This window comes from Sciurus vulgaris (assembly GCF_902686455.1).
Source record: "Sciurus vulgaris genome assembly, chromosome: 9".
Classification (NCBI taxonomy): domain Eukaryota; kingdom Metazoa; phylum Chordata; class Mammalia; order Rodentia; family Sciuridae; genus Sciurus; species Sciurus vulgaris.
The window spans coordinates 4,330,521-4,346,791 of NC_136469.1; positions in this window are offsets into that span (position 1 = coordinate 4,330,521).

Genomic DNA, 16,271 nt, shown 5'->3' on the forward strand with positions numbered 1-16,271 from the left:
TTTAGGTCTATTAAACCGCTCCTCAGGTGGCGGTGGGCCACGCTGCTCTCAGCCCCCGCCTGCCTTCAGGGAGGCCTGAGCAGCACCTGTGAGCCTGGGCGGCCCCTCCAGTGCTCAGCTCAATCCTGAGTCCGGGGGTGCCATGGGGTACTGAGGGGGAGGTTCGCCCTCCCCTCCATCTCTACACAGGTTCGCAGCACGTCAGGCACAGGAAGCACCATCCAGAAAGGGAGGACGGCGATGACTGTCCCCGAGAGGCCCGGTGCAGGCTGAACGCTAGGGAAGGACGGGTCAGGACGTCTCGACTGTTAGACACCTGATTCAGACCGAGACCACAGGGAGCCAGCTGGACTTCCATTTGGTGCATGTTTGAGGCTGGGAAAATACATGGCATCTCTGTCACCTGAGGAGAGCAAATGGGCAAATGCCACGTGTGTGGCAGACGTCACCTCAGGGGCCTGTGGCTTAGGAACATGCTGAGTCAACTTGCTACTTGAGAATTTACTTCACCTTGATGGTGGACTGCCCCAAAGGTGGAATTCTGAGCAAGCGCACATCCCTGCTCGGGAGGGCTGAGGTGCCTTCCTCCAGTTTCCAGCAGTCCAGCTCAGCAGGTGGATCGCCCAGGCCCCATTCCCACCACCCACGCTTTCCCTTACGTAACAACAAAACAAGATGTTTCCTGCAGCTTAGTCACTGCAGGAGTACAGAGCAGTCTGGAAATCGGGAGCTAAGATGATAGAGCTGCTTTCAAGGAATTTTTTTAACTCTAAATTGAGGATTCACTATTCAGCATCCACCATAAAAACGCACCAGTCTGAAGGTAAAATGACTCACTATTTAAAACAACAAATAGAAGCATTATGTCATCATAAGGCACTTACTGAGCCTGTGTGTATCTGTCTCTCCAGACGATATCAGCTCTATGAAGACAGGCCAAACCCAATTACACACATGCTCACAAAGACCAAGGCACGCTGGTCTTTCTGTGTGAAACTGACATGATCAACAGACCCTGGAGACGGTTTCCCATTGTTCTGAGTTTTCCTTCCACACTTCTGTTGTATGCTGACCACCTGGACGGAGGGCACAATGCTGAAATGACCAGCAAGAGGTAGAAGCGTGATCTCTGCTCTTCCAATGGCCCTGGTCCTTGAGATCTCAGTAGTAATTAGAACCACATGGGATGCTTTCCATTATACTGGACTATAGCTTCTGTGATAATCTAGACACAAGAATTTGGAGAAGGCTCTTCAACACACATCAGCATATCACTAGTATTGTGTGAAATTCAGGAGAATTGGCTCCTCTTGAATCCAGCTGAGAATATTTGTTGGGGAAATTACTTTGGAATAAGGTCAGCCATGTCACATGCTGTTGATGCTCCTGTATTAGGCTTTGCTCTAGAGTTCATCTTGATAAAGTAGGATTAAATTCCTTGGTCCTTTTTCTCTCTTGATTCAAGGCAGAAGTGGGATACTAGGACCCCCATGACTGGTCACAGCTGTCTTTTCATAGCCTGGTACAGTGCCAGGTACAGAAAAGTCCTTAATAAATGTTTGCCCGTGGATGATTGAATGAATGATTGACTCACATGAGAAATACAGTTAGAGAGAGTAAGAAACCAGTCACCAGCTCAATCTGAGTTCTGCAACTGGAGTAAGATTTAGTGGGACCTAGTTAACAGTCCATTAACCTAAGTATCAGGAACGTAGATAACACGGGTTCCAGAACCTGGGTGGGGGTGGCGTCCCTGCAGCTGCAAGCATGCCCTGGAGAGACGAACTGTTCTCTCCTGCAGCAGACGCACTGCTCATCAGCTGAGAAGCGGTCACTTGAGCAGGACCAGGAAAATGCCCTGAGCAATTAAGATGTATCCTGCAGAAAAGCGTTCCTTTTGATCATAATTTTAAAACATGATTTGTGCAGTTTCCTTTTCAGTAGCTGTGCCTGATCAAGCAGCATTATTAGCCTCTGTTAGCAACAGAAGTGGTAAGGAAATTACTCACCGCAGTTGTCAGGGTGGTTATTAGAGGCAGGGAGGAGAGTGGCCCTCCAGGCTGCTCAGCTCAGAGGGCTGCAGTCAGCAGAGGTGTGGGCCACCGTGGGGCAGGATGTGAGAGAGGAGGAGGCAGTTGCCTGGCCTCGGCTCCCTGTGAAGCATAAAATCTGCAATGCAATAAGCCACCCGGCTTGGCCAGGGAGATGGGTTGCTTTTGTTCTAGAAGGGTTGCTGGGGAATGACTTCAGATGGGGATAATATGGCTCTAAAGTTTGAATTTCATGAAAGCTTTGCTCATAGTCATAAGGTGATGTCTCAAGAAAGCAGTTTGCAAGCCATTTTTTTGTTTTCTAAAAGTGTGCATGTATTAGATTGAGTCATTCCCAGGGATGAGTTGGTGCCATGGAGTCGCCTGTGTGCCCGTGTGTCTGTGCATAACCAGGCATGTCCGTTCATTTAAAATGCATTCATTGAAAAGTATTTACTGAGCCACGAGCCTCACTTTCTCCTGTATTTCTTTCCATACGTGGACAGACAGAAGCTCTTTAGTTATGTTTTATTGGGCACAACTTGCAAGCTTTTAGCAGGGACTTCCAAACACCATGGTGCTTTTTGTGGAAATGAAAACAGCTCCCTGTGTGTGCAGAAGAATCACTCTCACAAATGCCTCTTCCTCTGGGCAGGAAGACCCGTGCCAGGACGCAGGCTGGGAGGGAAGTGCAGTGAAGGTCTCAGCCTCTTCCAGCCTCCACCTGGGTGCCAGTCTGAGGGTCACAGAAAGCACACCTGGATGTGGAGGCTGGTGTGAGATGAAGGTCAGGAAACGGCCTGGTTCCAGTTTCTGATGGCTTATCTGAGGGCCGGGCCTGTGCCTTCGATCCCTAGCCAGGGGATGGGTGTACCAGAGACCCGTGGTCTCAGCTGCCCGTCTGCCAGATGAGGGGGTTACACTAGATTCCTTTTCTCTCCCTCTAAAAATAAGCACTGGTGAGGGCTCAATGGCACCAGCTGCCATTGTCGTCACTGTTACACAGCCCATGTGGTTCCGTCCCCAGCAAGCCAGGGACTGCCAATTCCGTCCTCCACGTAGCAGATTTCTGGCACCAGTCTACTGGCTGTGGCTCAGTGGTGTGTCCACAGTGCCCCCGCCCAGCACAGCACCCTCAGGTCTGCGCTGACAGCAAGCCTCTCAGAAGCCTTGACGGCTGCTCCCTGGCTCCTGACGCGGCAGGCGCTGGCCACCTTCCCAGGAAGGGCCAAGCAGCAGGCAGCTCTGCCCGGATCCAGTGGCTGGGGTTGTACTGACACCTTGGCATGGCCTCCCAAGACTCCTAAGAAGTAATCCCTGAGACAGGTGGATGCCTGGCCACCTCAGAACACGGCAGCCTGTCCCTGAGCCCGGCACGCAGCCAGCAACAGCCAAAGCTGCTGGCCGAAAGCACAACCAAGGCGGAGCGTGGTTCCCGGGGGAGGCCAACCTGGCTGCTGGAGGCCCTCGCTGTGAGCCACTCCCCGCCACCCCAAAGCAGCAGCAAGCACTAACCTGGGTCACTGCTTTCCACCAGGCTGAGGGCTGGCCTAATGGTGCTGCTGGTCTGGAGCATGGAGCTGCAGTCGGTGGTTGTCCTGACAGGACAGCTCAGCTCTCCTTAGCACGACTCATGGCTGTCATGTGGCCTCTATGGTCTTCACATGAGCTAACATGAGTTTCACACGACTCTCATGCCTCACAGGGCGCACATGTTGGCAGGATCCAAGAGAGAAAGCGGAGACAAGCCAGTCCCTTTCCAAGCCTTTGCCCTGTCAAGCCAGAGCACGCCCTGCAGCCAGCACAGGGTCGCACGGAACCATTCCACCAGAAGCCACGATAGGGAGGCATGGAGGGCTGGGGTCACTATCGCAATTGACTGCACACAGGAAAGATTGGTTTTAAAAGATCTCTAGCTCATTAACTCACCCAGGAGTGAGCTCCTTCTTTTTTCCATAGACACTGTATGCACACACAAGTTTTGTCTAACTTTAGTCACAGGACATGTTTTCAAGCAGCATAGGACTCAGAAGTAAATTGCTAGCTTCTAAGTAATAAAATCATATCTAAAGATTTCTGCTTTCAACTTCCCTGCCCAGCTGTCAGGGTCTTCAGTGCAGTGTCTGGGCACAGAGCAGCTAAATGACTTCTCTGTGCCCCAGACAGTGTTGCTGGTATTCAGGCTGGGAGAGCTGCAGCCTGTGCCCAAGAGCCTGTGAGCTCCCAACAAGTGTGCTCTAGACAGCAGAAAGCCAGCAAGCAGAAGTGCTAAAAATGGGGTAAAATCTTGATCAAAATCTCTCCATGAACTTCTTCTGATTTGTACTTTTACAAGTCAGCTAGGTAGATAAAGAATTTATCCCTATTGAGGTGAGATTGAAGCAGTGAATACCACTAAAACAGTGAAGGAAAGCTGGGAGTGGTGGCATAGGCCTGTAATCCCAGCAACTTGGGAGGCTGAGGCAGGAGGATTGCAAGTTCAAGGTCAGTCTCAGCAATTTATCGAGGTCCTAAGAAACTTAGTGAGACCCTGTCTCAAAATAAAAAGTACAGGGCTGTAGACTTAGCTCAGGGATAAAGCACCCCGGGTTCAATCCCCAGTATTAAAAAAAAAACCACACATGCACACACACAGAATTGAGGAGATGAACCCTCCTTTCTCCTTCTCACAAAAGTTGGTATCCTAGCTGTGTGAGAACCAACCGAGAGCAGGCAGAGCGCTCCGGAGAGCCATTCCATCTGCTCTGCGAACCACGCCATCGGCACCCACGAGTCCTCCAAGGTCTAAGTCGAGGGTTAGGATCCTCCTTCATCTTTGCTTCAGGGTCTACAAGGACATGCTCAGAACTGGCAGGTGCGCCTCCGACCCCCAGTGCCTGGACTGGCCTTGAGCCGGGCCGCCTGCCGCTTTCCTGCAGGACCTCGTTTCCAACCGCACCATCGTTTTCCCCTTGTGTTCTCTAGACCACGTCACCCTGTGCCGCGTGGCCCTGTGCCACGTCTGCTGTGCCACGGTTACAGTGCCACCCCAGGTGGGGTCGACTGGGACGGCTCCCAGGCCCACGCTGTGCCCACAGAGTGGGGGAAGCTCAGCTAGCAAGCCCGCCCTCCTCGCCAGGGCGGGCAGGGAGGCAGCGCTTGGGCGGGCCAGTCTGATGACGACGCTGCTCTCCTCTCAAGTTCACCTGCAGGTTCTGGGCTCAGGCTGCTTGTAAGGAGAGGGCTGCGCGAACCAGGTGATTGCCTTCCCTGTCTCATCCCTGCAGCGCGAAGGCCCAGAGGCCCCCGGAACCCACAGCGACCCTGACAGTGGCAAAACGGTCCGAGAAAAACTGGGCTTCTCCTGCACAGCCCCAGGCAGGCCAACGGTGCTTCTCCCAGTCAGCGCTCGGTGCCCTGGCGTCCGGCTGTGGACCCTCTGACGCCAGGTCTGTTTTCCCATTCCTTCTTTCTTGATTTCTCTTCTTAACCACCCAGACCTTAGCATTTTCTCACAAGAGCAGCCGAGGTGGGTGGCCGTGGGTGTGTGGAGGAAGGTCACCCCTGTGGGCCCTGCTCTTCCCACTTGCCACTGACCTTCCTGCATCCTCTTCTGTCTGGTTAAGTTCCTGAACTCGGCTCTCAAGAAAATAGCTAGGACTGTGGCTCCTTCCCTGCAAGCCCCTCTGGTCTGCCTGTCCAGAAGTGAGTGTGTGACCACAGAGGCCCTTCCTGGAGGAGCAGGAAGAGAACAGGTCCCAGAGGACCTGTGCCCAGTGCATGGGCACAGCCCAGCATGGGTACTGGGGCCTCTGGGGACCCTGCCATGCAGAGTGAGCTTTCCTTGGTGGGTGTTCACTGGGCCTCACTATTGCCTGCTGAGGCTGGGGGAGGCCCTAAAAGATGCCTTTACGCTTCTCTTTGCCAGGGGCCTCATATGTAAGAGGGACACTATCGGCGCTTCCTCCAGCTGATCTTCAGAACAGAGTTTAGCTCATTCCATTCAACCAACCATATTCACGGAAACACCCATTTTGTCCCAGGAAATAGAGAATCCCAGCCCTCAGGGAGCCTGTGTTCCTGTGGGTAGGGACCGACGATGAATGGTGACTGGCAAGAACATCAAGGGGCAGGTGCTGAGGATGAAAAGGGAGTGCGGGGTCAAAGGTCGGACCCTGGCTGGGAGAGGAAGGTCGCCTGTGGACACCTGTGAGAAGAACGCGGCTGGGAGGGACAGCCAGCCGGACCCACGGACCCACGGCAGCAGCCAGGTGTGTGTGCCTGGAGCTGGGAGAGCCTGGGCTGGGGGCCGCGCTGGGAGTGACCGGCTGACGGGAGCCGTTCGGGATCTCCAGGGAGTCACAGACTGTGAGAAGAGGGGCACAAAGAGGAAGTCGCGCCTCAGACACCTCGGTGTTGGACACATGGCCGAGGAGGAGCCGGGGGCAAAGGAAAGCGAAAGGGAACCACGGGGCAAGGTGAAGAAGGGAGCAGGGGCCAGGCCACGAAGGGCAGCAGGGATGCGGGGAGGAGCCCGGGAGGCCCAGGTGGGGGCTTAGGAGAGGGCGGAGGGAGGGCCAGGGGCTGCAGGAAGAGGGTTCCCAGTTCTGCTGGAGGGGAGCGAGAAGTGCGTGCCATAAAGGGGTCATGCCATCTAAGCTATTTTTAAGAAGGGAAAAATAATGTCTTATTTCTATCCAATGGGAATGAGCTCGAGGGGAGCTGGGACAGTCCAGAGGACAGGAGCAGGATTGCCGCCCACCCCAGCACTGCAGAGCAGGGTGCTTGCTGGGCAGGAGCGGAGCCTCCAGGGAAACCCAGGACACATCTGCACAGAGCACACTGTGTCCACAGGGACCGGGAGCATGAAGACCTTCTGCCTGGGGCTACTGTGTTCTCAGAGAAAATAGAAGCAAGGTCATCAGCTGCTGAGTACAGCAAGTCCCAGAGGGAAGGCGAAGGTGGATGGACCTCCAGTCACCCGCCAGCCCATTCCAGGGTGGCAGCGGTGTGCTAGAGTGAGGACGGTCAGCCGGGCTGCAGCCCAGCCAAGCTCAGTTGCCTGCCTGAGTGCGAAGGGCCGCCAAGTGGATTTAAGCCCAGCTGCGCTTTCTTCGAGGTAGGCAGTGAGTTAGGAAAGGGAGGCGATGGTGGGTGAGGTTGGGAAGCAGTGTCAGAGCTGGCTGGGGACGGTCTGCAGGCGGGAGGAGCCACTGGAGAGTGTGCTGGAAAGACCGGGCTGTGATCAGTGCCGGGCTTGGAACTGGGGCTACAAGGCTCTAAGACGATGGAGAGTGATCAGGTCTAGGAGGGCGTGACCACGGAATGGGCAGCAGACAAGGACGTAGGGAAAGTCTCCGGAACCCAGGAAGCCGAGGAATCAGCCAGAGTGTCAGAGGCTGACGCTCACATTCCAAGCACCAAGAGCCTTCAGGGGGACATTGGAGAGGGACAGCTAGCTGGGAGAAGAGAAATTCCAGGAATGGGAGTTGCAGAAGGATGAAAGAAGAAGCCGGGGCCGCAGCTCCCGGGTGGGCCCTGAGCACAGGACGCAAAGCCGGAGCCAGGAGGCTAAGAGTGTCTGGAACCAGCAGAGGGGGCCAGCCCTGCGCCATCTCGTCTTCTTTCCTCTTCGACCTTTATTCCTTCTACGACACAGCCTCCCAACGTCCCAACGAGGAGGGACGGGAAGTGGTGCTTCCTGGGGTTTGTTTTGCTTTTCCTTCTAGGCGACAATCACAAGCACTGCGTCTCAGCCCTCATGGCACAGGTGGCGTCTCACAGAGCGGCAGCGCACCCGGCTCCAGGTGAGCGGCCTGGTTTACACCTTGTTGGGTGGGGTCCAGGCACCGTCCTCCCGTTCCTTCCGTCTCTGGGTGGCCCTCATGGGCTAGCAAGTTGAAAGCCGCTGTCCTGTCCGAGGGGAGCCTTCCGGGAGCTTTGCCTCCGTGCAATTTCATTGCTGGGGACATGGCTCCACGCCTCTCATTCTCTCCTGACCAGGCAGGGCAAGGTCAAGACCCTCTCCTGCAGCGAGAAGACTTAAGCCTAACTGCTTTGAAGATCTCTTCCACTGTGGGGGAGGGCAGAGGGAAGGAGTGAGAGATCTGGGGAGGAGAGCACCGAGCTGAGTGGACTGCTGCGTCTTTCCCACTCCTCAGGGCTCCGGAAGCAGCTCCCGGTCTGGACGCCGGGGCAGGACCATGGCTCTGGCCTCCCTCTCAGGCCTAGGAGTGCAGCCGTGCGCCTGGGCTGACCCTGGGCTCTGTCGCTGCTGTCTGCGTAGGAGTGTCGCACAGCCCCAGCTCACTTAGCACCTGCATTCTCATGATGTGAAAGCTGCAAATCCACCATGCGAGCACGACCTCAAATTGTGTAATTTGTTCTCACAAAGTGGAAAAAAGAAGTTTCAGAACAAGCTCAGCCTCTGCTGGCCTCCTGCAGAGACCAGCGGGTAAAGAAAGGGGCCCTGCATGGAGAGCCCTGAGGCAGAGGCCCACCCGAGCCTGTTGTGACACCAGCCCGCACGCCTCCCGGCCCCTCTCTGCCTCCACATCACTACAGGGCCAGACCCAGGGCCTCAGCTTGCCCATGGACTTGCCCACCTGGTGGGATGCCTGCCAGTGAGCGTTGGGTGGTCCTAGCGAGGAAGCAGGAAGGTCTCAGAATCTTGCACTAAGATGGCAGCCTTTGATTTTAGTCAGCCACCCTTTTCCTTTTCTGCTAGGATTCTGAGATGCCCCAAGCAAACCTGGGGCATTTCTAAACAGCACAAAGGCAACAGGGAACAATTTTTAACTAGTGAGGAAAGAAAGACTGGTCAAAGGAGCAGCCAGAAAAAATTCTGGACTTGTCTCCCACAGTCCTGCACTGCCCACCTCTGACCATGAGCATCAACTCTTGCTCAGTGGCCTCAGTGTTAGGGAACGGGCCTCAAGGGGCTGGCTGTCTGCAGCTGCCTCTGGCCTCCCCCTCCTCTCGCTCCTCTTCAGACTTCTGGCCGACCTCTGTCTAGCCTCACCTGCACACCCACTCAGACCCCTCAGCCTCCCCTGCCCTCTCCCTCCTCAGCATATCACGGCCAAGTTCTGAGGGAGCCCAGGACAACATGCGGAGACTAAGGACGTCAGAACAGTCCTCTCCAGAGGGGAGTCTGCAAGCCAGCCACCTCTCCTGCCTCTGGTCAGTGTTCTGTTTAGCCCAAACAGCATGTTAAAAATGTTAGGGGCACATGAACAAAAATATCCACTCAATATCCAAGGTGGGGAGGTCACAGCCCTCTCCAGTCACGGGTCTGCACTCGGGTCATGCTGCCCTCCAGCCTGACGCAGTCCTGCCCTGCCCGCCCAGCCCCCTGCCCTCCACCTGCCCGACAGGGAGGCAGGGGAGCGCAAGCCCAGCCCGACAGAAGAGCCGGTGCTGAGGAAAGCCAGAGAGGAGGGCTGCCCGCAGCTCCGCTGTGCCAGGGTTCCTGGGACGATGGAAGAGCATCCACCGGGGGAAACCCTGCCTGAGGACAAGCTGGGCTGCCTGCTAATAGCTAACTCTGACCACTCGCTAGTGGCCATCAACTTAACTTTCCTTTTTCACAAACTGAAGGTATTAATTGAAACACTCTGGTGAGGATAAGAGAAGAGACATGATGAAATACCTGGCCTAGGACATGCTAGCTATGATTACCTGCTTCCCCTCCCCTCTCTGGCTCCTGCACACTTTTGGGGACTAATGTGTGCACACACACAGTACCAGCGAGGGGGAGTTAGCTGGGCTTTCTGTGCACTGGGGAAACCAATGTTCCTAGAATTAAATCTGGCACTAATTAGGGACTTGATAAATGGTCATGCGGTTGAATTAAATCTCACTAGGTAGTGAGATTCAGCAACTGCCACATGGCGGGCTTTATCACAGCACATGCCAATTAGAAACAGACAAGCCAAAAGATAAGGAAAAGCGCTGGTCAGAGACGTTCTCTCTCCCATGTCACCACATAAATCAATCCAGCGCTGCAAGGCCAGGCCAAGACCACAGCCACCAGCCGCCTGGACAATGACAAATAAGAGCAGCAATGCCAGGGTTAACTCAGCCACCTGCTGAGGTGGTGCTGGAGGATGGGACCCTCCAGCAGCTCAGATGCATGTGGAGTTCACCCAGGGCAGGTGCCCGGAGCATCCCACGAGCCAGCAGCAGATGGAGTCACTTTGCAAATGGAGAAACTGAGACACATAAATGCTATGCCCCATTCCCAGTGCCACACAGACTCCAAGCAGATGGAGCGGAAGCATGCGGCCACCTGGAGCTGGGTTCTTGGTGAACATGCAGGTGAAAGCAAAGCACAGGGCCTATTTGCCTGTTTGCACTTGTGGCAGGGACGCTCCCTGTCTCCCTCCTCCTCACAACCCAAAGCATCTTTGCTTCCAGGGTGGCTCCTGGATTCCCTTTCACTGTACAGGATGCAAGTAATGAGCAGTTGAGGGAGTCCATCTACACGCTAAAAGTCCTCCAAAGGAAAGCACCAGGCCTCCTGGCTGGAGATCAGGCGCGAGTTCTGTGAAAGGTCTTGGAGATGAAGCTTAAGGCTCACCAGGACCGAGGCAATCAGGAGGATAAGATGGGGAAGGAGATGCTAAAGAAATTCAGCCGAGTACTTTGAAGGAAGACCCCACCACATGGCACGCTTGGCGCACACTGCTGTACAGGTTTCAGTAGTTTCTGTCTAGTTCTCAATTGCCAGACAGGTTTTTCCTGAAGGTTCTTGTTGGTGGGTCATGAAGTAATCCACAGGGACTACGCTTTGAAAGGAAGGAAACGGGGAAATCAGCTCCAGCGTCAACAAGGCTTAAAATCATAAAGTAATCTGAAGCCCCCTCTGTAGCTACAGATTGTTGCTTAGCAAATCACCCCAACACCTAGTGGCACTTGGTATGCTCGCAGTGTCCTGCCCAGTGGACCCCTGCAGGAGTCCAGGAGTGGCCTCACCGAGCGGCTTCCCAGAGTGAGCCTGCATCAGCCCTGGGAGCTGCTTCATACCCAGCCCAGGGAAGGCCCACGTCATTGGCCACTTCTAGAGCCAAGGGTCACTGGGGAGCAGAGGTCATCTTAGGAAACCAATCCCCCTTTTCTTTCTTCACAAATCCAAGTAGTTGCTGAATAACGACTATTCTTCTCTACAGCTTTTCCCATGTTCACCACCTCCAGTATTCACTCCTACACCAGACCCTGATCTCAAGGTTAGCTTAGTGGTCTTTTCGTGGTCTTCCTGCCTCAGTCCACTCCGTGTTTATCACCATGCCCACCACCCTTCCTTAAGAGCTCATTCTATGATCACGGTTAGTTACACATTGCTATCCATTGATTTCCCACACTAGACTGAAAGTCTTCGAAGGCAGAGTCAGAATCCTACATATACAGGTCTCTAGAGTCCCTGAACTGTACCTCAGATGGATATGAAGGGAGAAAGCAGGAGGGCAGAGCAGTTAAGCACAGAGATGGTTGGGCCAGATAAATGCTGAATTTGCATCCCACTTGCAAGCTGCAAGACTGCAGACAGGTTATTCAAGCTTGCACATTAATAATAATTATTAACTTAATAATAATCGTAACAAATATCACTTATTGGTAATAGCTACTATAATGGTCAATGGTGCTGCCTTCCAGGGAATTGGGTAAATGATGTGTGCACGATGCTTAGCATTGTCTTGCACATACTAAATGCTTAATAAAAGGTAGACAGTCAGCATTTAATAATGTCTAAATACCCAGCATTGAGGAAAGAAGTGTCCAGAAGGCCCTGCTTCTGGAATTTCTGCCCCTGCAGGTTCAGAGGCCTCCAGCAGGACACCCTGGGAGAGGGGCTCACTGTCTGTACAGTGCGGGGTGCAGCCCTCGGCAGTGTGGCTGACGGCCCTGGGGCGCAGCTCCTGCAAGGACCGTGTGTGGAACTGGATGCGCTGTGAGTGTGTGTGTGTTCCAAGTGGCTGCACACTCGGGACAGCAGGAGGGGCCCCCAGGTCTCTCCCCTTCCTCCCTGTGGCCTCCGGGGCGCCCGAGGACCTGCTGTGTGAGTGCCTGCAGCAGAGGGGGCTGGAACTCCTGACTCGAGAAGCTCCGGGCGCCCCTGCACCCACCTTCCAGGCGCTGGAGGATGAGCAGGACAGAGCCTTCTGTTCTGGGGACGAGGCTGTGTCTGGAGGACTCAAACTCATGCACACCAGAAGAGTGAGAGGGGTTGACGGGTACACGTTGCTCCTTGAGACCTTGCTCTGGGTGGACGCCCTGGACACCATCCCGTGCGCACTGCTCTCAGGCCCTGCAGCACAGGCAGCTTCCCCACTCGGAGGTCCAAGATGTGCACCACCTCCCTCCCTCTGACGGGGAGTCTGAGCTTGGAAGGCCAGATGCCACACTGTGGGTGGGCAAAGTAGGACTGACCCGGGACCTCAGATTCAGAGCGCGTCTCAGAGCCAGCCCGCTCTGCCACGACATTCTTTACAACCTGGCCTTCACCACGCTTGGTTCCTCAACATTATTTTAATCATACATGTGTTCATTGGTGGAAAAATCTAAAAATACAAAGACGCTAGCTAACAAATTTAGAAGTCTTTAAACTTGGCATCCATGCACTGGCCTGCCAAGGGTCGTCACGCATAGTTCACGGTGCCTGCGCACCACGCCGCCTCCCTGAGAGAGGGGCGGCCCGGGCAGGCTGACCAGCTCTTTACTGGTATGTTGCCACCTGCACAATGGAATGCCCAAGTTTGAAGGGAATGCACTGATGGTCCAAGGGTTCTAGATCGATCTCCTCATTTTCAGAGACCCAGACTGCAGGAGACCTGGAGGTCTGAGTAACTCGGCAGTGGTGATTCTCAAGAAAGTGAGATTGTCCCTCAGAGGAAAGGTGGCACAGCACCCAGAAGCTCCTCCATGCCGTGAGGAGGTGGTGCACGGGCAGGTGTTCCTGAGCCCAGGGACAGCCAATGGGGGCGTCACTGACATCGGTTGGTTGATGTGCTTCTGCAGAGGTGACACTGTGGCTCATCTCCATCAAAGCCCTCAGATGGATGTTCTCTGCAAGGAAAGAAAGATGAAGGAAGGAAGAAGAAGGGGCAGAGAGATGGAACACCGGGGGGAAAAGAAGGGAGAGAGAAGTCAGACAGGCCCAGGTTCAGACCTTAGCTGTGCCTCTTGCAAGAAATGCGACCACTTTCACTCTTGGCTTTCCATTTGTAAAGTGGAGATGATATTTCACAGGAATGTCACCGGAAGCGAGCCACAGCGGCATGAGTCACTGCCAGCAGAACTCTTGGGCCTCACAGTGGGCCGCAGTTCAGGGTGCGTCCCTCTAATCACCACACAGCTCTCCTCCAAGGGGTGGTTTGAGACAAATGTCATCCTGCCTTGTGACTCCACCATCTTCTGCTTGAACCTTCCAGGTCACCCTGGAGCCTCAGAGCAGGAGGAGAGGATGTGAAGAGCAGCAAACTCAGGCTCCATGTTCTGATTAAAGAATGGCTGTAACACAATGAGTTCAGCTACCCCTTCACAGTAAGTGATCCAAATGGCAAGAGCCACAATGTAGTAGAGACATAAGTGGCCTTCTATTTTTATTTATCTATTTTGAAATACCATTTCTTTCTTTCTCAGGGTTTGGTCTGCTACATATGCAACTAAAGGACCAGGTGGTATGGTAACTACGGCAGGGCCTTGAAGATGTGGCCTCCATCCTGTGGCACCTGGACAAATCTCCCCTGACCTGGGGAGTCCCAGGGCATTTGTGGAGCCCCCTCCCCATGCACATCCCGGCCCCACAGCATTGGCCCAGAAGTAATATAAAAACAAACCTCGCAGGACTCTGTCGTCGGGAGACAGCGCAGCCCTGGGTGGGCTCAGGTGCAGAAGACTCCAAAGAGGGGAGCCGTGAGCCAGGACGCGACATCCCCAAAGAGCGGAATGAGGTGTGGCGTGAGCAAGAGAGCCCCAAGACACAGGCAGTGAGGGAAACCTGGCGCAGACAGGACCGCGCTGGGTGGACAGGGAGGAAGCAAGGCAGCCGCAACAGGCAGAGGCTAGGAAAGCTGATGACGGGCAGACAGAGCTGTGTGATCCCCCTGTGGAAGGACCCCAGTCGGAAACCGGTTATGGATTTTGGATGGGCAATGATATCACAAAACTCCACAAGTCATTTTAAGAAATCCGACTAGGTCCTAGCCCTGGACTGACAGTACCTTTCACTCAATTGCTGAACTTCACAAGTCTAAATGCTCCATTAAAAAAAAAAAAAAAAAAAGTCTTCCAAATATGTTAGTTATCTGAATGCTACACCCATTTCAAGGAAGAAGAGTTTTATGTGGTAATGGAGAAAAGATGAGGATGTGGGGAGAATCAAATAGCTCACATTAAAAGAGAGTCCTCATTTCTTGGCTTTATTTTATTTCCTTTTTTTAAATTGGGGGTAAATAATGTAGGTAAGACATGAGTCAGAGCAGCCTCAGAAAGTACCTAGAAGCCTTCATGGTTTGAAGCCTGCTAGCTGGTTTCACGTGGGTGAAGTATGGTTTTCAAGAAGGCAACCTGAGAACAGGACCTGTTTGTTTAGGTTTTGCCACTCCGCAGAAGACTTGCAGGGTGCTTGGGAGCCCTGGGGGAGCACGGGCTCTGGGGACGGCCATTGTCGGGCTCTCTGGGAGTGACTCCAGCCTGTGGGGACAGTGAGTGCCTCAGGCTGTCCTTCGGACCTGTCTGGGGAAGCACAAACAGAAGCCAGTCCCCCTCAAATCAGGCTTGCACCAAAGAGCCTTGGACCCCTGCGGCCTTGCGGCCAGGTAGAGCTGTCAGGGACGCCCCGCCTCTCCAGCTCCTGAGCCCCTGGGAGCCCTGCTTCTATCTTTGTTTCAAGAAAAAGGCTCATTTTAGATATCTGCTTGACACTTACTACGGATCTGTTAATACAAAGGAGCTATCCAGCTCTGAAAAACCGCGTGACCTCGGCAAGTCAGGCCTTTTCTGGGCTTTGCACTTCAGCTTTCTTCTCTGTAAAACATGGGGGCTGGATTATATAATCCTCCAGGCCTCTTCCTGACCTAAAATGACAAATTCTAATTCAAACAACTTCCTCTTTCTGGTGAAATGACATGAAGCTTGAGGTTACTTATCACATGGGTCTAAATCTCAACCACTCTTAAAACCATCCAGGCCAAACCTGCCGGCGGCGGAGAGTGCTCAGGGGAGCATACCCTCCAGCAGCACCCGGATGAACCCGGCCAGGAGCTGGGGTCACACCCGGTGCCCCTAGAAATGCAGTTCCGCAGGAGTTTCTCTGGCTGTGGGCCTTCTCCAGTTTGACAGTGACTTATTTAGAAATACCTTATTCCTCATTCCTATTCAGTAGTTTACACAACTCTGTCCTCTCAGGAGGTGACTTCCTCTAATGCAGGAGAATGTCCTGCAATTTTATATACAGTGTCAGAACAGGGTATGTGATACTAAGGTGAGAAGCCGATGCAAGCTGGAGAAACCCTCAATTCTAGACCAGGTGGAGCCACATGTGGCTATTTAAATGTAAACTAATTAGTTAAGTCACCTCAAAAGTCAGCTCCTCACTGAGGAGCACTGCATGGCCACCCTGGCTGGCTGCGAACTTTCAGACAGTACCAAGCAGACAGACCACGCCCTCCCCAGAGAGTGCTCTATGGGGCAGTGCCACCTTAGTGAGGAATCCGCTAGTCCAGGGATGATCTAGGACGTTCCTGCATTCAGGACGGCTGGCTGTGTACCACTTGCGAAGTGGCCTATTCCACCTTTGGAAACGTTACACGAGGAAGTCCTTCCTGCAGTGGGGTCCAAGTCCTGTAACTCTGCTCTCCCTGGAGACACACAGGACAGGCATGGCTTCCCTCCCCAGCACGTCTCCACTCAGCCTCCCTTCTCTAGGCACAGCTAAGGGCTGAGGCCTGGAGGAGATCAAGTCCTGCCTGAGTCTCCATGACACAGCCAACCCTGAACCCGGGTTCTACTGCTAGGGGGCTCCTGTTCACATCTAGCAACTTGTTAAAGAGTGCTTGTACCAGGCGGGGGTGAGGCTCAGCATAGCCCCCGCTGGCACCACAGAAAACAAACAATGACCAAAAAATGCAGGCCTGCAGATAGGTACACTGGAGAGCTGAGTGGCCTGGCGTCCAGCTTTCCCGTCTAGTCTGTTTGCACTGCGTGCTTCCTAGGAGGTCTGGCTATCTCCTCTCCAGCAAAGCAGGTCACTCAGACTATATG